This window comes from Archocentrus centrarchus, chromosome 14, assembly GCF_007364275.1.
Source record: "Archocentrus centrarchus isolate MPI-CPG fArcCen1 chromosome 14, fArcCen1, whole genome shotgun sequence".
Taxonomy (NCBI): Eukaryota; Metazoa; Chordata; class Actinopteri; order Cichliformes; family Cichlidae; genus Archocentrus; species Archocentrus centrarchus.
The window spans coordinates 5909008-5933065 of record NC_044359.1 but is presented as its reverse complement, the minus strand read 5'-3'; the positions used below and the strand labels follow the sequence as shown (position 1 = coordinate 5933065).

Here is a 24058-nt window from a genome sequence, read left to right as displayed (position 1 = left end):
AGACAGCTAGCTACATTCAACCCTCCTCCTTTATCTGGGCCGCTGTTGCCAACTTGTGTAAGAAAACTCGCTGTCGGCTGTCTCAAAGGTTGATAAAAGCCAAAGCGAGGTCCGGGGATGGGAGCGGAGGGAGCGAGTAGGCAGGCTTGGTGTTTAAGTGAGGTTCAGGGGTTGGAGGGTGGAGTCGAAGTGAGGTCTGGACGATACCAAAGTGTACGAAGGGACACAGTAAGATCGCTTTATGTACACAAAACACGGCGACAGCAGAGGTTTTCGTTGGCTAGTCTCTTTTTGGAGAAAAAAAAAAGCCGCTACGGGGGTCTGAACAGCCACTAAAGTGGCAACACTGAGCCCAACCGAGGTCCAGTTGTTTTTCCGGGTTTGTTCTCCGGCTGTCAGCACTAACCTCACGAGAACTGCCACCCAGGCTACTCAGGTGGCAGTTCTCGCGAGGCTAGTTACAATTAAGTTTAGAGCGGTATAGGAATATTTAAAAAAAAAAAAAAAAAATGAAAATGCAGGAAATTTATGGGAAAATAATAATATGGGAGGACGGTGGGACAGAGTAGTAAAATACAGGAGTTTCCGGGCCAAAACGGGAGACTTGACAGGTATGGATAATGGGCAAAAGACTTCGAGTTAGAACAGCTCCCTATCAGTCAAATTCTGCTCAGACTGACTGTGTGGCTGCGTTGTCCTTTGTTCCTCTCCACATAGTGTGTGTTTATATGTGTATAAGGCATGGATGTCTCCTTGGTGTAAACGTCTTGTTTATCATCTTTCTCCCGCCTCTGCTGTCAGATGTAATGACAGTCAATCAGAGTAGAAAGTGAGCAAGACGGAGGCTTGGTGTGACAATGGAGCGGATGAAGAAGGGATATCTGTGAAGGATCAGAAAAAAGAAGAGAAAGAACACAAAGTCCACAGAGTCAGGCAGTAGGAAAGAAAAAGGCTGTTAGCACACTAAGAAAATTCATATTGGTCCGAAGGGATTGCCATTATCTGTTGAGCACTTATTAACCATGTTTTTTTTTCCCACTTATTTTACCTGATTAGACCTCTCCTCAGGACTGACAGGGTGTGTACAAACTGATTGATGTCTCTCTCATTCTCCTATTGCAACCAATACATTTGCTCCACTTCCCGTCACAGATCCACCCACACATACCCTACAGTACATGAATGCTAATAAACCAGAACAACTGGGAAACGCTGTGAGTGTGTGGGTGGTTGTGTTTGATGGGTATTTTTTTGATGGAGAAGTGAGTCTTGTTTGCCTTTACTAAAATACAGACTTTTAATTTTGATATTGTCCTCCCAAGAAGATTGTTCATATTCATATTAAAGTTCTATAAACCAGTGCCTATTTAGACTGATACTGGGACCTCCTGGGTGATGCTATAGCTTATTTTGGAGGTGCTGTCCAGGCAAAGTTTTTTTACATGTAGGATAGTTATTTTATTTCTAGACATTGTAGGTATAATGTAAACAACAATGGACCTAAAATAGAGCCTTGTGGCATTGCATTAGTAATGTACAAGCTGAGTAGAGGTTTCTGGCACAACTTGATCTACTGTGCATGGAGAAAAGGACAAGAACATCAAAACTCATTTAAAAACCTTTAAATGAGGGTACTGAAATTAGGTATTAGCACTTTACATGGTAAGGTCAGATTTAGTAAAGAGAAACCTGTGAGTCAGTTACTCTATTTGCCGCATGAAATTATCAGTTTGTAATTGAATTTGGTCAAGCTGACTATATGTTTGTGATAATCTGGCAGTTATTGTGATAAATTGCACATCTGTAGTAAATCTGTTGCTGTCTACTTAGAAATTCACATAAACTACTTCAGAGTCCATGCAGAACCGCATCGATTTGAAACAGAAGTTCCTCCACAAATAGTTGCAGAAGGACAACACTAACTGCAAAGTGACAGTCTTGCCTTTTTCTCCATCAAAACTAGTTGCCTAGAGGTTTATGGTGTTGTATGCTCAATGCAATTACTGGGCAACCACCAGTTTTCCGTAGTCACAGGGAAGCTGCCATCCTGTTTTTATTCTTGTGTGACTGAGCCATAACAATTGTTTCAAAAAGACGTTGGTGCTATATAAGATAAGATAAGATAAGATAAAACTTTAATGATCCCACGACGGGGAAATTTGTGCATTACAGCAGCTCAATACAGAGAAAAAATGAAAAGGATGAGTAAGAACAAATAACTAAACTAAAAACTAAAATTCAATAGAATAAAATAAAATAGCAAAAAAAAACTATACACATATACATAAGCACTATATACATAAATATATGTTTTGCAAAATGTGTTCAGTGTGATATTTCTTGTTGCTGCAATCTGGTCAATTACTTAATTCTTTTCTACATGTTCACTGCCTTTGTTGCTATTGTTCATCGGTACTTTGCCACATCAATGCCAAAAGTGAAAAACAACTTGGCAGCACCTGCTCATTTTGTTTGGCTCCATCTACCCAATGCATTTTAGCACATGTCCACAGTCAAGGTGCCCTTGTTAGCAAGCTTTTACTAAAATTTTTCCCCAATGCTTGAAGCAGGTTGTTGTTTTTACACTGCAGCAAAGGGCACAGGAAAGACCAGAACTTTTTTTAAAGAAACTTGGATTACACCTATATTTTTCTCTATACACTGGTTTTAGAGTGTATAGACATATAGAGTTAAATAATGTAAATACAGATTTTGTGATTTAAAGGCATATACAACTGTTTTGACCATGCAAAACAACCTAAACAAAGCAACTAATGACACCCCATAGTTTAACCCACTCAACTGAGAATTAAGGTCATTGATAAAGTATTCTGCTTTACCACATACACTTTATAGACACAAGTATTGGTTGAGCCAGTCTTTATGACATCCCACTCTAAATTGATACCTGTTGTGCAGGTGCAACAGCTTCCACTCTTCTGGGAAGTGTTTGCCCCTTCATCCAGAACAGCATTTCTAAGGTCAGACACTGATGTTGGAAACTCACAGTCTTCATTTTAGTTCATCCCAAAGGTGTCTGATGGGGCTGAGGTCCGGGCTCTGTGTGGGCCAATCAAATTATTCCATATTAAACTCATCCAACCATGCCTTTATTGACCTTGCTTGAAAATGTCTAAAAGCATTAAGATTTTCCTTCACTGGATCTATGAGGCCAGGCCAAAGCTCAGAAAAAAACACTGATTAATAGTTGTGGCAAAATTCTTTTGTCCATGTAGTGTAGAAAAGTATGTCAACCCAACTTGCACAGTTAGGCTGTGTGGCAGGAAGGGGTGGACCCAAATGCGGGACGTGAGACAGAACTAAAACTATAACCAAACAGGATACAAATGCAGACTTGACACCACACAAGGAATAACATACTGGGGAAACAGACACAGGAGACACCACAACAGAAGTGAGGGACAATAAGGGAAAACTAAACTCTAAAGCTATGGGAAAGGGAACCTAAACACAACACACAAGGAAACAATGGGAAGGGAACTAAACACAGAAGGGCCAAGACACTGGGACAAAACACACACAGGAACACAAACACAGGGAAGACCAGAACAAAAGGAAACCAGAATAACATACAAATAACTATTAATAGAACATCCAAACAACAACAAACTGAGGATCTAAACTGTAAGGAAATCTAAGAAAACACAACCATAAAATACAACAAAAACAGAACTTTACCTAAAGAACTCAAAACACTGGGCCACCGACCCAGGACCATGACACTTTTAACATAAACTTTGCCTCATCAGAAAAAAAAAAACAGCCTTGCTGCCTCTGGTTCAGATCCAGTGCTTTTTTTGAAGTAGATCAGGTCTTTCCTCAGAAAAGATGTTTGGTTTCCAATTATCTCCTTAGCCAACTTGAGGGAAGATGATGCACTCAGGCGTTATTGGTCCAGTCCAGCTAAATATATAAAATATATAAAAGATGCAGCTTTCATAATGCAGTCAATAGATAGTTTTATTTTCTCTTTTATTTGGGCTGTGACTCCATGGCTTTTTAATTGTTTGTTCCACACAAGAATGTGATGTGTTTTCTCCCTTTCTTAACCTCACAACTTCCACTTAGTCACCAGTGAACTGTTTAGGAGGAGGTTACAGCTGCATTTTAGCCACATGCTAAACAAACACAATTTCAGAAACTAGAAAATGTTACTTTCAAATGAACTCACTTAAATACAGTTCAGATTTAAAGTTCTATTGTTAACATATCATAAGGATAAACAATATATTGCCAAAAGTATTAACTCACCCATCCAGATCAGTGAATTCAGGTATTCCAATCAGCTCCATGGTGACAGGTGTATAAAATCAAGCACCTAGGCATGCAGAAAGACTCCTCCTACAAACATTTGTGAAAGAATGGGTTGCTCTCAGGACCTCAATAAATTCCAGCATGGTATCGTGATAGGATGCCATCTGTGCAAAAAGTCCATTTGTGAAATTTCCTCACTGCTAAATACTCCAAAATCATCTCTTAGAGTTATTATAACAAAGTAGAAACAATTGAGAATGACTGCAACTCAGCCATGAAGTGGAAGGACATGTAAAATCACAGTGGATGCGGAGGTGATGGTGCTCAGAGGTTACCAAGTTTATGAATCAATTGCTACAGACCTCCAAACTTCATGTGGCCTTCACATTATCTCAAGAACAGTGCATATAGAGCTTCATGGAATGGGTTTCTATGGCCAAGCAACTGCATCCAAGCCTCACATCACCAAGCACAATGCAAAGTGTTGGATGCAGTGGTGTAATGCACACCACCACTGGAGCAGTGGTGCTCTCTAACTCCAGAGTGCACGTGGTGCTCTCTGGAGTGATGAATCACGCTTCCCAGCCTAACCTGGGCCTTCTCGTCCAACATCAGTGCCTGACCTCGCAAATACGCTTCTGGAAGAATGGTCAAAAATTTGATAAACACATTCCTAATTCTCTCAAGTTCCTAATTCTCTCAAGTGAGGATGACTCAGAGTACAGACAGTGGACTCAGGACTTTGTGGACTGGTGCCAGCGGAACCACCTCCTGATCACCTCCTGATCACCTCCTGATCAACGCCGCTAAAACCAAGGAGCTGGTGGTGGATTTCCGCAGGCGCAGACCCACCACACGGACACCGGTGAACATCCAGGGAGTGGACATTGAGATAGTGGACTCTTATAAGTACCTGGGTGTTCACCTAAACAATAAACTGGACTGGACTCATAACACTGATGCGCTCTACAGGAAGGGTCAGAGCAGACTCTACCTGCTGAGAAGGCTGAGGTCTTTTGGAGTGCAGGGGACACTCCTGAAGACCTTCTATGACTCTGTGGTGGCATCAGCCATCTTCTATGCAGCAGTATGTTGGAGCAGCAGCTTGTCTACAGCTGAGAGGAAGAGGATAGACAAGCTCATCAGGAAAGCCAGCTCTGTCCTAGGATGTCCTCTCGACTCAGTGCAGGTGGTGGGAGACAGAAGGACTCTGACCAAAATAACATCACTGATGGACAAGGTCTCCCATCCCATGCATGAAACTGTTGCTGAGCTGGAGAGCTCCTTCAGTGACAGACTGCTGCATCCTAAATGCACAAAGGAGCTATGTCTCTGTAGATTCTCAGTTATCCAGGTCATAGTAGTCTCTGGAGCTTGAAAAAGGCGACTGGACTTCTTTTTGTTTCTTGAAGACGTTTCACCTCACCCCGAAAGGCTTCTTCAGTTCTCAACCAAATGGTGGAGAGACCCAGGTATTTAAACCCCTGTGGGCGTAGTCCCCTGGAGGTGGTTATGACCCTCTATTGATCATGTGCTTGAACACATGTGCCCAGGTGTGAAGGGGGCGTGGGTCATATTTAATCAGTGGTTTCAGTTGAAACCAACTTAGGACTCCGCTCCATTGTTTCCTGTGGCCTATTGAGGTCACTGGAACAAAGGTGTGAATGGGGGTTGAGACGTCTGGGAAGGGAGCTCAGGACAGCACTGTAAGCGGGGGAAAGTTGGTGACGTTGGCGACGTTGGGGCGACGTTGGCGACTAAGTTGGTTTCAACTGAAACCACTGATTAAATATGACCCACGCCCCCTTCACACCTGGGCACATGTGTTCAAGCACATGATCAATAGAGGGTCATAACCACCTCCAGGGGACTACGCCCACAGGGGTTTAAATACCTGGGTCTCTCCACCATTTGGTTGAGAACTGAAGAAGCCTTTCGGATGAGAGGTGAAACGTCTTCAAGAAACAAAAAGAAGTCCAGTCGCCTTTTTCAAGCTCCAGAGTGCACAAAGGAGCGTTACCGCAGATCCTTCCTCCCAGCAGCTGTAAGACTTTATAATAATCACTGCTCCCAACAAAAACCACAATAACCTACACAATGTAGGATAATATATAATATACTGTAAATAGTCCGGCCTGTTAAGGTTCAACACACAGGCACATCATGTACATTGTATATAGTGTTATTATTAGTAGTATTAAGGTTAATCTTGTTTGTTGATTTTATATATATATATATTCTTTTCTTAATAGTGTGAATTATTATATTTTTATTTATATTTATAATAACTGCGGCTGCTGTTACACCCAAATTTCCCCTCTGTGGGACAATAAAGGCTGTTTCTTCTTCTTCTTCTTCTTCATATGTGTGTGAAGACAGATGATCGAATACTTTTGGCAATAACACTATCCTTAACCCACATAGTTGTTAAGATGTTAGCCTCATTGTCTGTCATAGCCTCTCATAATTTCCACCATCCAACAACTACATCTATGGACTACATACGTGAAAAATACATTTTTCACACTCCATGCAGTCCCCATGATTCAATAGCTTGTAGAACCACCGTTAGTAGCAATAACTTGAAGTAATCGTTTTCTGTGAATTTGTCAGGTGTGTGGGCATTCATTTATGCACTTTTTTAAGGTCATGCTAAAACATTTCACTCAGGTTGAGGTCTCGATTTTGACTGGGCCATTATAACACTTTGATTCTTTTCTGTTGTAGACTTGCTGCTGTGCTTGGGATTGTCCTGTTGAGTGACCCCTTTCAAACAAACTAAAGCTTGTTTGAAAGCTAAACCTTAGCTTGCTTGAAAGAGGTCACTTTTTGGTATGTAGAGGAGTTGATGGTCAACTGAATGACTGCAAAGTGCCCAGTTTCCTGTGGCTGCAGAACAAGCCCAAATCGCCACCCCTACACCACAGTGTTTGACAGTTGGTATGAGATGTTCATGCTTACAGGCTCCTATTGGTGATGATGCACAATACCACATGTGACGAAAAACAAACATCTCCACTTTGGTCTTGTCTGACCAAAGAACATTGTTCCAGAAGTCTTGTGGTTTCTTTTGCTCTGGTGCCATGTTCTTTTTGGAGAGAATAAGCTTTCTTGGTAGCCCTTCCAAACAAGCTGTAGTTGTTCGGCCTTTTTCTGGTTTTACCATCATGAACTTTACCATTTAATATGCTAACTGAAGGACATAGAATCTGTAGCTCTTGGGGTTTTTGCACTTTCTCTGAGCATTGCATGGTCTGACTTTGGGGTGAATTGTTACTGGGACTTCTACTCCTGGGAAAAGTCTGACATAATGTTCATATATACCTGAATACTCCAGACCTGTAAACTGCAAAAATCTCTGCTTTTATATAGGTGCTAACATTTGCTGATGATCAGTTAATCAAGTACATTTGATTAACAGCACCAAGCTGCTACATACCTTCTTAATTTCTATAGAAACAGTAAGGTTTCCTGTCACATATATTTTTTAAGGTACATCAACATGCCTTGAGGCAAGTCCAGTACACCATTTGGGAACCACTGGATTAACCTGTCATGGCTCCAACAGTTGCAAAGGTCTGGCCTTAAAACAGCAGCACCACAGCTACAACCAAGTCCGGCAGACTTTCCAGCATTAAGTAGACTGCCGTGTTTTTTTAGAAAATGTTCACACTGTTGCAGTGAATGTTATATGCATGATCTTTCTATCTATATAGCACAATGGCATTCTTTGATCTGAATTGAATGAGAAGGAAAGAGGTAGAAAGACTGTGAAGTGAAAATGAGAAAATCTAGAAAAAAGGGGGGAAAGAGGCGACAGAAATACAGAGCATGAAGATTAAAGAAAAAGGGGGTGAGAACAAAAGCGATGCAAGCGACAGTGAAAGAGTTTGAAAGTATAGGGGGGGGGGGGGGGGGGGGGGGGCATTAAGAAAAAACATTATATGGAAAAAAAAAATGAATCACTTTTGTCCAAAAGTCTGAGATGAATAGAGTGGCAAAAAAGTATGTAAGGGAAAAACGAGACAAAAGGAGATCTTGGAGATTTAAAAAAATGGAAAAAACACTTTATGTGATAGAAGAGAAGCTAGAGAGACGAGTATGATAGGATTTAGGGGTCATATAGAAAAGGATTTTGATGGCAAATGACTAATAGCAGCATTTCAGTGGCATGCGCATTAAGATGAACTGCAAGCCATCAATCACTGCTGCCTTACTTTCAAAGTCATTACTTCAAATAATAAAAATAAGTGGTACTATAACATCAGTGATGCAAAATATCATTTCTGAGTGGAGCTCCAAAGCTCCATGTCATGTCATTGTCCATACAACATGACTGAGTCTATAGTAATATGTAGTTTTTTTTCCTCTTCCCCCTTGTTGATGCATCTTTGGTGACAACTAGCCAATTGAGAATGAAATATGGCCCAAACTATCCAATTATGGCAGAAAAAGGGGAGTGAGCTCGTTGGCGCATGGCTAAAATCTAATCTTACCCTAATCTCTCGCAGCTCCTTGGCAGGTAGCAATTGAGGAATCAAATCCTATTTCAGGATATCATATTAACCCCTAACACACATTCAAGCATCCAGACACACATCCCAGCCAGAGCCGCCGCTTCTTCATCAAAACCATAACCGTTACATCCATCAGCGTGGTAATGCCTTGTCAACAAGATGTGTCCTTGCATCTGAAGAATGCCTTTGTGATTCAAACACAATGCTGAATTTGAAAGTGCAGCTTCATTTGTATCCTAACCAATTTATAACACAGATAAAGGGAATATATGTATGAAGCAATAAAAAGGAAAGTGAATGTGGGAGGGGAAGAGAAAAAATAGAAACATCTGCGAGAACTGCAAGGTCGATTTTTTTTTTTTTTTTTCCCTTTTTTTTCCCCCTTTGCGTGAAATAAGATGTGAACAGGTTCACTTCTTCCAGGAGCCAAGACAGTGAAAGCTTTCATATCATGAGAACTTTTGGTAGACTAACATTAGCCTCATGGAAACTCAATCTGGTGAGGTTTGTTCCATGGTTCTTCCTATATGGACATCTTGTAGCACTCTGTAATCTTTGCCATGCACAGTAATCTAATGGGGCTGAGACTGAGACTGTGATGATGGAAAGAAACACACCTGGAGGTGAAGTTTTATATATTACAGCATAATTCAGCAAAATGTTCAGTCCTTCAGAGATGGCCAGGAACTGTTTGACCCAGCTTTCCTTCCAGTAATTCCAGGACTTTAAATTAAGGAAAAAATTATAATAATAAATACTTAGAAAATAATAAATCCAATAATGAAGTTATAAAAGGAAAAAAAAAAAAAAGAAAGAAAACACACAAACCCTGTCTCCTCAGGCAGGTCATTCAAGAGTTTAGGGGTCCTGATGGCAAAAGCGCAGCCACCTATAAATTTAAGTCTTGACTCTGGAGCATAGATGGTATAAAAGATGGACAAAGCTTCCGGGTCTGAAAAGTGAAGCTAATGCAAAAGTGCCTTAAAGCTGGATTCTTTTTAATGGACACCCGGAGTGATGGCTCTAGCTGCAAAAAGTTTCCCAGTGTTATAGAAGTCTATGAGAAACCAGGCTTTGCTTCGACCTCTGTAAACAACTCTCCTGATGAGTTTATGGGCTCATGCACTCATCTGGGGTCATACTGGATAAAACAAATGGGTAAATGTTGGTCATTCTAAAAGTCAGAAGGGAGGATTATCCAGGGTACGCTCATTAGTTAACAGCTTGTGAGTTGTTAGAATAGAATAGAAAACAATAGAATAGAATAGAATAGAAGTTCTTCGTCACTGCACTTTTCCATGCAACGAAATTCTGTTTGACAGCTCTCCCTTTTTTCACATCAGCATATAAATGAGAACAAGATATAAATTTCACAAGCATTTAAATAGAAACAACAGGAACAAGAAAATGGCAACAAATATAAATAAATATAAATAGCAACAAAAATAAGATGCAGTTCTGTTAGTCAGTGAGCGTGTGATTTCAGTCACATCCACCACTCACTCATTTCATCCGGATCCAAACACAATAATAAGACTTAACAAACCAGTGAGTGATGCCACAATGTTCATATTTTATACTATGTATGTTCCGGAACAGCCAGAAGGACCCACTGTGATACGGGGTCGACATAAATGGACCAAAACAAATAAAATTTGATTTTTTTTTTTTTAATGTTTCAAGTTACTCACCTGTTTTTTGTTTTTTCACCAGTCTGATTTCAGCTCAGTGTGAGAGTCTTTGCTGCCATTTAAAATGGTGCTAGTTTCTCGATCCCTGCCCCCCCCCAAAAGTGCACCTCCTCTTGTAACCATACATATCAAATGTAGAGTGATACTGGAGAGACCCATCAAGTTAAATAAAACTGAGTTGACAACATGTTATGCAACTGTAAGTCCAGTAAAACCTTTCCAACAAGCACTAGACAGAATATCACAGCAGTGGAGCGAGAGAAGCCAACAGGAGGAGGTTTTCAGTCCTGTCAGCTCACTCAAGCACAGTTTGCAGTTAGTTCAAAACATACTGTAAAAGAAAAACTGATGGTAGTGCACTGCTGCTAATCCATGGCATATCCATAGCCCCCCAAAACTGCATTCTACTCAGTGAAGTTCCTGAATGTGATCCATACTGTGACTCTGAGGAATCTTTGTGTCCTGATGGTCATGTCACAGTTATGTTATCCGACAGACGAGAACAGGCCAAAATCCACAGCTATGTCACAAATTTAGACTATTTTTTTATGCTGTGGATACATTTTGCCACAAGACTACATTGCTTGAGGCTCAGTATGAATCATCTGTTCATTTGTATTTAATAACTTAGCTGTATTTTTAAGCTTCATCTGGATATCCACTCTGACGCTTTTATTGACCTCTAGAGCACTTCAGCATGAGGGCATAGTGCTGCTGAAACTATCTTAAATTATTAGAGGAGAAGCCGTGCCACTGTAAACCAACCTGACCACTGTGATCTTTGAAGAAATCACAGATTCAATGAATGTTGCCTTAAGCTCTCTCTTTTTTTACATATCCTATCTGCCCTCCTCTCCATCTCCAATCTCTTCTCCCTTCTCTCTCCTTGCTCTCATTTGCTGTCTTCTCTCTCCATCTTCACCCTGCCACTGCTTCTCCTACCCCTCGTCCTCCTCATTTTCTTACCTCAATTACCTTGATCTTCTTTCACCTGTCCCTCTCACACCAGGTTCTGATCATCTTCTTTTCATCCCTCACCTCATTCATTCTGTCATCTCGCCGCCTTTTTGATCCAATATATATATCTAAATATAAACACCATGACACCACTCAAAGTTGCCTCTCTCTGCATGCACACTTAGCACATCTGACCATTATCAGAACCAAAGTGGGAAAAAATTAAGAGACCAAATCCATGCCCTTATTTTCTGTTCTCCTCCCCTTCTCGGTCTGTCCTCTCTAATATCACACCCACTCCTTTCTTTTTCCTCGCTGTCCTCCACACCTTTTGCTCACACTGATCTCAGTAATTGAGAGGATGGTCCACTCTCCAGCAGTGTGTTTGAGTGGCCAATCATAAAGCCCTGCGAAGCAATCAGCAGCACTCTTACTGCCCCAGATTGCCATTTAACCTATGATTTGCTATGTGGCACAAAGGCAGCCTATTCCAACTCAACATAGCTAACACTATATTTATAACACCAAACAATTGTGACCGTTACAAACAGTGGCAGCTAATCAGGCGAAGGCGTTGTCACCAAGGGCAAAGGAGTCACATATAGCCAAAAGGGAGAGTATGGAAGTTGCCCTCAGGCTTCAATCTGTAAGTTTACCAGCTCTGTCATTAAAAAAATATCATTCATTATCTGAAGGTGAACAATATGAGGAGGAAGTGTGAAGAGTTATTAACCTTTGATTGTAGTTGTAGATATCAAGCACTGCCAAGAAAAGAGAGAGGATATGAGGCTGTCCAAAAGTGGAATTGGAGACATGAAAGAGAACAAGATGAAACTGTATTGATCACTGTGGGGAAATGAGGCTGTGGCAGCCATAAAAGTAATAGGTGACAGCAAGGAAATAAAAGTAAGAATCAAAGGACAAATAATAGACCAAGGAATATAACATTATAGAGTGGAAGTACATAAATATCCGACAGCTTGACGGTGTGTAAGTAATGGGTGGGATTACTTCATAGAAGCATCCTTCACTTTTAAATCTGTTGTGTACATATAGCTTCTCTTTAAGTCTGGATTTTTTATTTTTTTTAAGTAAGAAATGCTGTTTATATTAGAACAAGCGTGAAGGAGATGGAGAACAGAACATGAGACAAAGTTTCTATTTGCAGGGGTGGTGAAGAGGAAATGAATACGGATACAAGCCAGAGAGAGAAATATTTCATTGCCTGACTCCCTGAGGAGCAACCTGGGAGAATGAGCAGAGATGAGAGAGGAGGGAGGCCTTTAGAAGGAGTAATAGAGGAGTTTTTTTTTTTTTAACTTCCCTTCCACAGATACAGAATATCTGTGAGGTTCTTTGAATGATGAAGAAACTTCTTTCTCAAAGGTTTTTTTTGGGTTTTTTTTTTTGGTTTTTTTTGGTGGTCAACAAACTTTGACTTAGAACCACAAAATTTTAGTGATGTTATCCATTATTTTGACATTTTCTCTGAAAACCCACCAGGTCATCTAGAGTTGTGTTTAGGTTTAGAGTTCAGGTTTAGTTTGGTTCACCCTGTTATATAAAATTTTGACCCATTTAGAAAATCAAAATGAGAAAACCTTTAATCTGTTTGGCATGTGGCAAAATGAAAACTCAGCTGTAACACTCAAAGGTTGCCAGTAACTTACTGCATATTGCGAGGTTATGATTTCCAAGCCAATTGGACAGAAAATACTACCCTGACTGTTGTGGTCTCGGGGTGATGTGTGGCTTTTGAGTTTTGGATTATTTAGTCTTGGTTTCTGTGTGGCGGCTCTGCTGTTCTGGTGGACTGTTTTCGGTTTTTGTTGGGTTTCATTCCTGTTTTGTAGTCCATGGCTCTTGTTTGGTGTTTCTGGATGCCTGCTAAGCTGGCTTTAATGTTCTAGTTAGTTTTGAGTTCTCGGATTTTCTTGTTTTCAGTTTTTTATTTCTTATGTTTTTCATTCCTTCAGTATTTCCCTGTTCCTTCCTTTGTCTTGTCTTTCTGTTTGTACCTCTGTCCTGGTTTGTCTTTGATGTCTTCTGTTCTATGTTTAGTATTTGCCTTTTGACTGTTTCCTATTTTACTTTCAAGATTAGTTTTCTGTCGTATCCTGTGCTGATTTATCTTGATTGTTCTCACCTGTGTCCTGTTTGCCATTTTTCAATCAGCCTTCAGTGAATAAATAGTCCTGTCCTCCTCGTTCTTGTGTTGTCTGTGTATGTTCATGTTCACTCTCATAACACATAATTATATTTGGATTTATTTCTGGCTCCCCGTGTTTATCGCTTGTGTTTTTTTAGACTTTGTGTTTTTGTACTTTTTTATCAGCACATTTTCTTGAAGTTCTCTACATCCTGTGTTCTGTATTTTGGGTCCTCAACTACAACTCCATACTCCACACATTACTCATGACACAATATTAAACCTGCTTTAGAACCACCAAATTGAGATCAAGTTGTTCTTCCCTGTTGCGGGAAGAACTTTTTTCATTGGGAAGAACAGTCCTACCCCACTACTGTGAAATTGTATTACTCACTGCTTTGGCCACTCTTCACAGCAGAATTGGTAAAGTTCATCTGTATTTGCTCGTTTCCTTGCACGGACTCAACTTTTAACCATAGTTGACAAATTTTCAACAGGGTTGAGGTTTTGAGGCTTTGAGAAGGTTATTCCAGAAGCTTAAACGTCTGGAGTCTAGGGTATAATTGGCCATTTTTGACTCCTTTTGAGTTCACCTTTATATTGCAGCTTAAAAACGGTTTACCTTGCTTTGTTTGTCATAATTTTTTTCAACACAACCTCACGTGACTGTACGTTCTGTACGTTGAACTTAAAATTACACACAAAAAAACCCCATAAAATTTGAGTAGAAAAAAGTTTTATTTTTGTTTTTACTGGAAAAACCACACACACGTTTAATGAACAATTTTTCTAAATCTAAATTTTAAAAAACGTGTACCAATTTAGGAAACAACAAAGTTATATACAACTATTTACATTAAAAAGGAAAGCAATGCCACGGGTGTTTTTTCTGCAGATATTTACAGCACAATCAGGTGACACTCCAGAAAATAGTTACTGTCCAGGCACAACACAGGCCTGACACTTCCAGGTGTGTCTCTGTCCCTGTGGTGGGTTTTTTGGCTAGCTTCTACCTTGTCCATAACTACACACCACGGTAAACAGACTACACTACACACTAACTATACACTCTTAACACGTTAAATGTCACAAATCTCTCAAATTTCAAAAATTGCTATCAATATTGCAATCTCACTTTCACTGCTCTCACTCCCACAACCAAATACCGCATGTTGCCATATGATTTTCTGATTGTTTGATATGGTGCATTTTTCCCCAGTAGGAAAGGGAGTGTCATGTTTTCTGTGTGTGTGTTTTTGTTTGTTTGTTTAGTGCCTTATTTGCTTGGATTTTCAGTTTACTTGCGTGTGGTTACTACGCAATGACTAGTTATGATATGTTGAGTTCCACATATTTTCTTTTCATTGTTCTTTGGGGGGGGGGGTTTCCCCTTTCCTCTTTTTTTTTTACTTTTGTAATATTGGAATAATTTCAATAAAGAAAACGGCTATATAAAAAATAAATAAGACGTTTCAAGTTAAAAGACATTGTAGAACTTTCAGCAACACTTATTAAAAGATTTTAGTTAATGTATGTATATATTTGAATGGGCAGCATGATGGTGTGGTGGTTCGCACTGCTGCATCACAGTAAGAAGGTTCTAGGTTCTTGGCCAGGGTATTTCTGTGAGTAGTTTGCATGTTCTCTCTAGCCTCTTTCCCACAACAGGGTTCCGGAGCCGGAGCCGTGAATTGAACCATTAGGCGGGTTTTACACCACCGAAACACTCGGTGCTCGGCCGAAAAACGGGTTCAATTCCGGCCCCGCAAACTAGCTGGTCTGAAACCAGGAACCCGTGCCGAAAGCGGCAGAGGGGCGTGACTCTGCCGTCTGAACATCCAGTTTTCTACCATATTACATGTGTATTACATGAGAAAAGCGAAGCGATTTTCACGGCTGTGAATTAGGTTGGGATCTAAGGCTTAACTTGCTGCTTGGTATCAGTTCATATCACAGATAAAAGGACACAAAGTGCGTACTTGTCGTCTTGCTGTAATCGCTGTCTGTGTTTCCCTCTGTGCTGCACACAGATGCTGCAGTAGTTTGGTTTGGACCCTAAAACGTTTTTGCAGCACAAGAAAGGAGAGCGTGTTCTCCCACGTTTGTGCGCTTCGGCTTCCGTGTCCAGACGAGGACCCGCCCACACTCATACGTAAAGGAGCAGTTCACAGAAACGCGGTGGGAACGCGGGCCCGTTCTTAAGCGTTTCGCCGGTTCATTGGGATCGGCACAGGAACTTGCTCCAGCTCCGGAACCCTGTTGGTGGGAAAGAGGCTTCTGTGTCTGCATGGGTTTTCTCCAGGTACTCCTCCCACAGTCCAAAGACATGCAGTTACTGGGGTCAGGTTAATTGGTGATTCTAAATTGCCTATAGGTGTGAATGTGAGTGTGAATGGTTGTCTGTCTCTCTGTGTTAGCCCTGCGACCTGTGCAGGATGTACCCTGCCTCTGGCCCCATGACAGATTGATGAGTGATTAGTCAGAAATGTTCAGGAGCGGAGAAGATACTTGAAGTACTGATTGTTGCCACCTTTCAGAGCACTTCTTTATAAATGGTCTTATTATAAAGCCTGAGCACACTGTCAAGTCAATCAATCACAGTGACAAGTTATTAAAGACTATGTATTGAATTAATCACCATATTCAGTTCAATGCACAGTAATTAATATGCACCAGGTATTAACCCTTGTAGAAAGAGATCAAGGGATAAATCAAAGGAGACTGAAGTAAATTTGTCATGCTTTATTTGTAGTACTAAAGGGGCGCAGTTTTATAAAATCTACAAATGGTTATAACTCTTAACTCCTCCACTTGAGGCAAGAACTCGTTCCTGAGCCGGAGATGGCACTCCACCCTTTTCCGGCTGAGGACCATGGCCTCAGACTTAGAGGTGCTGATTCTCATGCCAGCCGCTTCACACTCGGCTGCGAACCGTTCCACTGCGAGCTGGAGGCCCCCCCCTGATGAAGCCAACAGAACCGCATCATCTGCGAAAAGCAGAGATGAGACTCTGAGGCCACCAAGGAAGAAGCCTTCCGCCACCTGGCTACGCCTAGAAATTCTGTCCATAAAAATTATGAACAGAATCGGTGACAAAGGGCAGCCCTGACGGAGTCCAACACCCACAGGAAACAAATCCGACTTATTACCGGCTATACGGACCAAGCTCTCACTGTGGTTGTACAAGGACTGAATGGCCCGCAACAATGGGCCAGACACCCCATACTCCCGCAGAACCTCCCAAAGAACACCCCGAGGAACACGGTCGAATGCCTTCTCCAAGTCCACAAAGCACATGTAGACTGGTTGGGCAAACTCCCACGCACACTCGAATATCCTTGAGAGGATAAAGAGCTGGTCCAGCGTTCCACGACCAGGACGAAAACCGCATTGTTCCTCCTGAATCCGAGGTTCGACTAACGGACGCACCCTCCTTTCCAGCACCCTGGCATAGACCTTACCGGGGAGGCTGAGTAGTGTGATCCCCCGAAAGTTGGAGCACACCCTCCGGTCTCCCTTCTTGAAGATGGGGACCACCACCCCGGTCTGCCAGTCCAATGGCACTGCCCCAGATCTCCACGCGATGTTGCAGAGGCGTGTCAACCAAGACAGCCCTACAACATCCAGAGCCTTCAGGAACTCAGGGCGAATCTCGTCCACCCCAGGGGCTCTGCCACCAAGGAGTTGTTTAACTACCTCAGTGACCTCACCCCCAGTGATGGTCAAGTCATCCCCCTCATCCCCAGACTCTGCTTCCACTACAGAAGGCGTGTCAGTGGGATTCAGAAGGTCCTCGAAGTATTCCTTCCACCGTCCGACTATAGCCTCAGTTGAAGTCAGCAGCACCCCCCCCGCACTATAAACAGTGTGAGTGAAGCACTGCTTTCCCCTCCTGAGTCGCCTGACGGTTTGCCAGAATCGCTTCGATGCCGTCCGAAAGTCTTTTTCCATAGCCTCACCGAACTCCTCCCACACCCGAGTTTTTGCTTTGGCCACTACCCGAGCTGCATTCTGCTTGGCCTGTTGATACCTGTCAGCTGCCTCTGGAGTCCCACATGCTAACCAAGCCCAATAGGACTCTTTCTTCAGCTTGATGGCTCCCTTCACATCCGGTGACCACCATCTGGTTCGGGGGTTACCACCACGACAGGCACCAACCACCTTGCAGCCACAGCTCTGAGCAGCAGCCTCAACAATGGAGGTGCGGAACATGATCCATTCGGACTCAATGTCCTCAGCCTCCCTCGGAATGCTGTCGAAGTTCTGCCGGAGGTGGGAGTTGAAGATCTCCCGGACTGGGGCTTCTGCCAGGCGTTCCCAGCGCACCCTCACAATACGTTTAGGTGTGCCAGGTCTGTCCAGCATCTTCCCCCGCCACCTGATCCAACTCACCACCAGGTGGTGATCAGTTGACAGCTCAGCTCCTCTCTTCACCCGAGTGTCCAGAACATACGGCCGCAGATCTGATGATACGATTACAAAATCGATCATCGACCTGCGACCTAGGGTGTCCTGGTGCCATGTGCACTTATGGACATCCTTGTGTTCGAACATGGTGTTTGTTATGGACAAACTGTGGTTTGCACAGAAGTCCAATAACAAAACACCATTCGGGTTCAGATCGGGCAGGCCGTTCCTCCCAATCACGCCCCTCCAGGTCTCACTGTCATTGCCCACGTGAGCGTTGAAGTCTCCCAGCAAGACTATGGAGTCAACAGATGGAGCACTCTCCAGCACCCCACCCAGCAACTCCAAAAAGGGTGGGTACCCTGAACTGTCATTCGGCGCATAAGCGCAAACAACAGTCAGGACCCGTTCCCCAGCCCGAAGGCGCAGGGAAACTACCCTCTCGTCCACCGGTGAAAACTCCGACGTACAGGCAGCAAGCCGGGGGGATACAAGAATACCCACCCCAGCTCGCCGCCTCTCACCGATGGCAACTCCAGACTGGAACAGAGTCCAGCCCTTCTCCAGGAGACTGGTTCCAGAGCCCAGGCCATGCGTTGAGGTGAGCCCAACTATATCTAGCTGGTATCTCTCAACCTCACGCACTAGCTCAGGCTCCTTCCCCACCAGAGAGGTGACATTCCATGTCCCAATAGCCAGTTTCGATAGCCGGGGATCGGTCCGCCAGGGCCTCCGCCCTCGGCCACCGCCCGACACACACTGCACCCGACCCCTACGACACCTCCTGCGGGTGGTGGGCCTGCAGGAGGGCGGGCCCATGTAACCTCTTCGGGCTGCGCCCGGCCAAGCACCATGGGCTAATGCCTGGCCACGCTCTCCCTCGAGCTCCCTCCCCAGGCCTGGCTCCAGGGTGGGGCCCCGGTAACCCTATCCCGGGCAGGGTAAACTGTTCCCTTGTTTTTTCACTCATAAGGGTATTCTGAACCGCTCTTTGTCTGGACCCTCACCCAGGACCAGTTTGCCATGGGAGACCCTACCAGGGGGACAAGCCCCCAGACAACATAGCTCCTGGGATCACCGGGACACACAAACCCCTCCACCACGATAAGGTGGCGATTCACGGAGGAGTCTTGTTCACGAGTGATGGGAGAAGGGAACGGGAGATCGACAGGCGGATCGGGGCTGCTTCTGCAGTGATGCGGACACTGCACTGGTCCGTCGTGGTGAAGAGGGAGCTTAGCGTAAAAGCGAAGCTCTCGATTTACCGGTCGATCTACGTTCCTACCCTCACCTATGGTCACGAGCTTTGGGTAGTGACCGAAAGAATAAGATCGCGAATACAAGCGGCAGAAATGAGTTTCCTTCGAAGGGTGGCTGGCCTCTCCCTTAGAGATAAGGTGAGGAGTGCGGCCATCCGGGAGGGGCTCAGAGTAGAGCCGCTGCTCCTCCACATCGAAAGGAGCCAGTTGAGGTGGCTCGGGCATCTGATTAGGATGCCTCCTGGCCGCCTCCTGGGTGAGGTGTTCCGGGCATGTCCCACCGGGAAGAGGCCCCGTGGTAGACCCAGGACACGCTGGAGAGATTATGTATCTCGGCTGGCCTGGGAACGCCTTGGGGTCCTTCCGGATGAGCTGGAGGAGGTGGCTGGGGAGAGGGAAGCCTGGGCTTCTCTGCTTAGGCTTCTGCCCCCGCGACCCGGCCCCGGATAAGCGGAAGAAAATGGATGGATGGATGGATGGTTATAACTCACTGATGTTTCTATATTAAATTCATTTAATTCATTAGTCATACTCTTGGTTTAAAAACTGAATGTCAACCAAACTCTTGGAACAGAGGTTTATAGTTTTAGTTCAGTCTGGAGTCATTACAAGTAACTGCTAAGAATCCTAAATCAAAATATTCTCACAGGCTGCTTTGTTAGGTACACCACATCCCACCACATCCCACCGGTACTCTATTGGATTGAGATCTGGTGACTGTGGAGGCCATTTGATTGCAGTGACCAGTTTTAGATAGTTGAGCTTTGTGACAAGGTGCGATCTCCTGCTGGAAGCAGCCATCAGAACACGGGTACACTGTGGTCATAAAGGGATGCAATGGTCACCAATAGTACTGAGGTAGGCTGTGGCATTTAAACAGGTTCAGTTGGTACTAAGAGGCCCAATTTGTGCCAAGAAAATATTCCCCACACATTACATGACCAGCGGCCTGAACTGTTGATACAAGGCAGGATGGATCCATGCTTTCATTTTGTTTACGCCAAATTCTGACTCTATCACCCAAATGCCGTAGCAAAAATTGAGACTCACCAGACCAGGCAACATTTTTTCTAATCCTCTACTGTCCACTGTTGGGGAGCTCATGCAAACTGAAGCCTCAGTTTCCTGTTCTTAGCTGACAGGAGTGGAACACAGTGTGATCTTCTGCTGCCGTAGCTCATCTGTTTCAAGGCTGGAAATGCTGTGTGTTCAGAGACACTCCTCTTGGCATGCCTTTGTTGTAATGAGTGGTTACTTGAGTTACTGTTGCCTTCATGCCAGCTCAAAGCATTCTTGCCATTCTCCTCTGGCATCAAAAAAGAATTTGCACCCAGAGAACTGCCGTTCACTGGATATTTTCTCTTTTTCAAACCACTCACTGTAAACCGTGGATATGGTTGTGTGGGAAAATCCCAGTAGATCAGCAGTTTTGGGAATACGTACACAACCATGCCGTGTTCTAAGTCACTGAAATCACCTTTATTCCACATTCTGATCCTTGGTTTGAATTTCAGCAGCTCATATTGACCATGTCTACATGCCTAAATGTATTTAGTTGCTGCAATGTGATTGACTGGTTAGATATTTGTTTTAATGAGCAGCTGAACAGGTGTACATAATGAAATGGCCAGTGAGGGTATATGGGAGAAATGTGTAATGGAGAAAATGATGGTTGTCCTTTCCCTGTCCCCAAAGAGACATTTAACAACCATTCACCTCAAACCTTTTCAGCTGTGTTGTGGCAGGCATTTCTCTGTACTTGTTATTGCAGTAGAGATATGAGTCAGTGGTCTTTTTTTGCCTTTTCTTGGCTTACTGTATCCAAGTAGACTAGACCAATAAAACTGCCAAATAAAGTATAAGTAAAAAAAAAAAAAGCCCTTTACATTATTCCCTTTAAACAAGTGTATGTGGCATCACCACAGGCAGGATTGTTTGTTTGTTTGTTTGAATCCAAGAATGAATAATTTTACTGTCATTTGTTACACTCGCTGATGCAACTTGCATGACTTCCGGTTGCTGTTTTTCCTTTTATGGCATATAAGTAATTTCAGAGCTCTGCTATGTGGAATTTCAGAAATTTATATTGTGTGAAAAAGCTTTCTTCTGATTTCTAGCTTTTCCCGTTCTGTGTGACAGGAAACAAAAAGTGTAAAAAGTAATTGACCAGAATTCAAGAAATGTTTTATGGATAATTATCACTACATTGCTATAAATGCACATACTTTTTAATTTTGGAAATTATTTTGTGTTTTTGCTCCCATGTATTTGTTTGCTCCCATGAATGCTTAGTAGAGCTTAGCTGAGCTCCAGATTTGGGTGATAATTCATCACTCCACATGATGCTTCAGCACCTTTCACATAAGCATTCCTGTAATTATTTGTTAATTTAAAACTTAAAGAGGAGTGTTCAAGGAGGTACAAAGGCTTCAAGTGTAAGACTGCATATTTAAAGAGTGCAGAAGTTCACTATAATCTTACTGTAGCTTCAAAATACTGTTAAATTTAGATGGTAATTTACAGTAGACTAAAAATATGTATAGAGCCAGTAATTAATCACACTTTTCAAGAAATAAAGAAGCTCTGATTTATAAGGGTCTGTGTCATACTTGTGACAACCACAAAAAACCTGTTTGACCTTCTTGATTATAAATGGGAATCCCTGCTGTAATAACAGAATCAAGGTTTATCTGGGTTCTAAATGCATGGAACCAAGATTTGGAAACAGAATCTCTTTGGATTAACACACTGACTGCACAGAGGCTAATGCTACAGTCGTACCAGGGAAAACACTGGACTGCAAGCACAACCAAAATTATTGTGATCTTGTGCAATTAACTTGCGATTTTGTTGTCTTTTGAAATGGTTGCTTTCGTTCTGTGAACACTCTCAGTCAGTTGCTGTCTTCAAAACGACCTTGGTGCAATATGGGGATAAAATTTCAATAAGATGGAGTCAGTCTGCTGTCAGTCTCATTATTTTCCAATTGAATGAGGTCAAGCTGGCAATTACATGCAAACTGTTTATGATAAATCAAAAGAAATCGCAAATCTGTTATTGTCTGCCCTGAAATTCACATGATCTCAGAGTCCAGCCAGAAATTCATAGATTTGAAAGAGAAATTCCTCCACAAACAAGTGATGTAGTCACTGCAGGATGGTGATTTAACTGCAACGTGACATTGGCACAGCCTTGCTTTTATATAGGAACAATACAATGCAGCGGTTAGCACTGCTGCCTCACAGTTAGAATACCATCTGGAAGGCCTGGGTTCGATTCCACCTTGGCCCAGGCCTCTCCCTCTCTCTGTGTGGAGTTTGCATGTTCTCCCCGTGCTTGCGTGGGTTTCCTCTGGGTACTCCGGTTTCCTCCCACATTCCAAAGACATGCACTTACTGGGGTTAGGTTAATTGGCTACTCTAAATTGCCCATAGGTGTGAATGAGAGCATGAATGTGAGTGTGAAAGGTTTTGTCTCGCTGTGTTGGCCCTGCAACAGGCTGGCGACCTGTTCAGGATGTACCCTGCCTCTCGCCCTATGACAGCTGGGATAGGCTCCAGCCCCTGAACAGGATGAGCAGAAGCGAATGGATGGATGGAATACAATGCAATACAATTGCACAATACAATGAAATTTTGTTCGAGCCATACTCCAGGTGCCAAAATAATAAAATGTCTGAGAGTGATTGCAGGCAGTGATTGTTTGGAGGCAGGTTGCCTCCTACCAAGCAACCTGTGCAATCAAGTGATGAGTTTCTTGCTGTAACTACTTACAATAGGTCAATGACCACAAAAAATGATTCAGTGCAATAAGCTCGGCAACACCAAAAGGCCTGAAGGACCAAAGAAGGCAATTAAAGTGGACGGTAAATGTACTGGTACTTATATAGTGACTTTCTACTCAATTTTAAGCACTCAGAGCCCTTTTATCTAACATTCTCACACACACTCACACTCCAATGGATGCTTCTGGGGCATCTCAGGGGTTAGTATTATATAGCTATACCTCGATACATGGACTGTAGTAGGCAGGGATTAATCCACCGACCTTCCAATTGGTAGACAACCCGCTGTACCAGCTGAGCCTCAGCCACCCCAGATGATCACAGAATTATTTCCATAATTTAAAAAAACACCATCATAACATCTAACTAAGTCAAGAATGCTGTTGGGGAGGTAGGCATATCATTATTAAAGTCTTCATGAATAAAAACACAGAAGGCTTAAAACAAGGTGCAAATCACTGGTTACACTCAAGAACAATAAGGACAGATTAGACTTTGCCAAAAAAAAAAAAAATCTAAAAAGCCTGTACAGTTCTGGGAAAAAAACCTTAGATGAAACTAAGTTGAACCAAGAAGGATGGGAAGTGAAAAGTATGGAGGAGGAGAGAAATGGCTCACAATCCTCAGCATATCACATCATCTGTCAAACATGGTGGGGTTATGTTATGCCACGGACATGTATGGCTGCTAGTGGAACTGCTGATAGAAATAGCAAGATGAATTCTGAAGTGTGCAGGGCAACACTGTCTGCACAGATTCAGACAAATGACGTAAAACCGATCAGACAGCCCTTCACAATGTAAATGGATCATGTCCCATCCAGACATTGGATTGCAAAAGATCCAGTGCCTGGAGTTTCTCAAGGCAAAGAAATTGGATATTCTTCAACGGCCAAGTCAGTCACCTGTCTCAATCCAACAGAGCCTGTTTTTCCATTATTAAATACAAAACTGAATGCATAAAGACCCACAAACAAGCAGCAACTACAGGTGAATGTGGTACGGGCCTGGCAGAGCATC

The 24058-nt window shown here is 42.9% G+C and overlaps 1 protein-coding gene across 1 annotated transcript in view; it reads left to right on the top strand.

The window, feature by feature from the left end:
- sgcd (sarcoglycan, delta (dystrophin-associated glycoprotein)) overlaps window positions 1–24058 on the top strand; it is a 193126-nt gene that overhangs the window by 152283 nt on the left and 16785 nt on the right. The gene's annotated exons all lie outside the window — the stretch shown is intronic.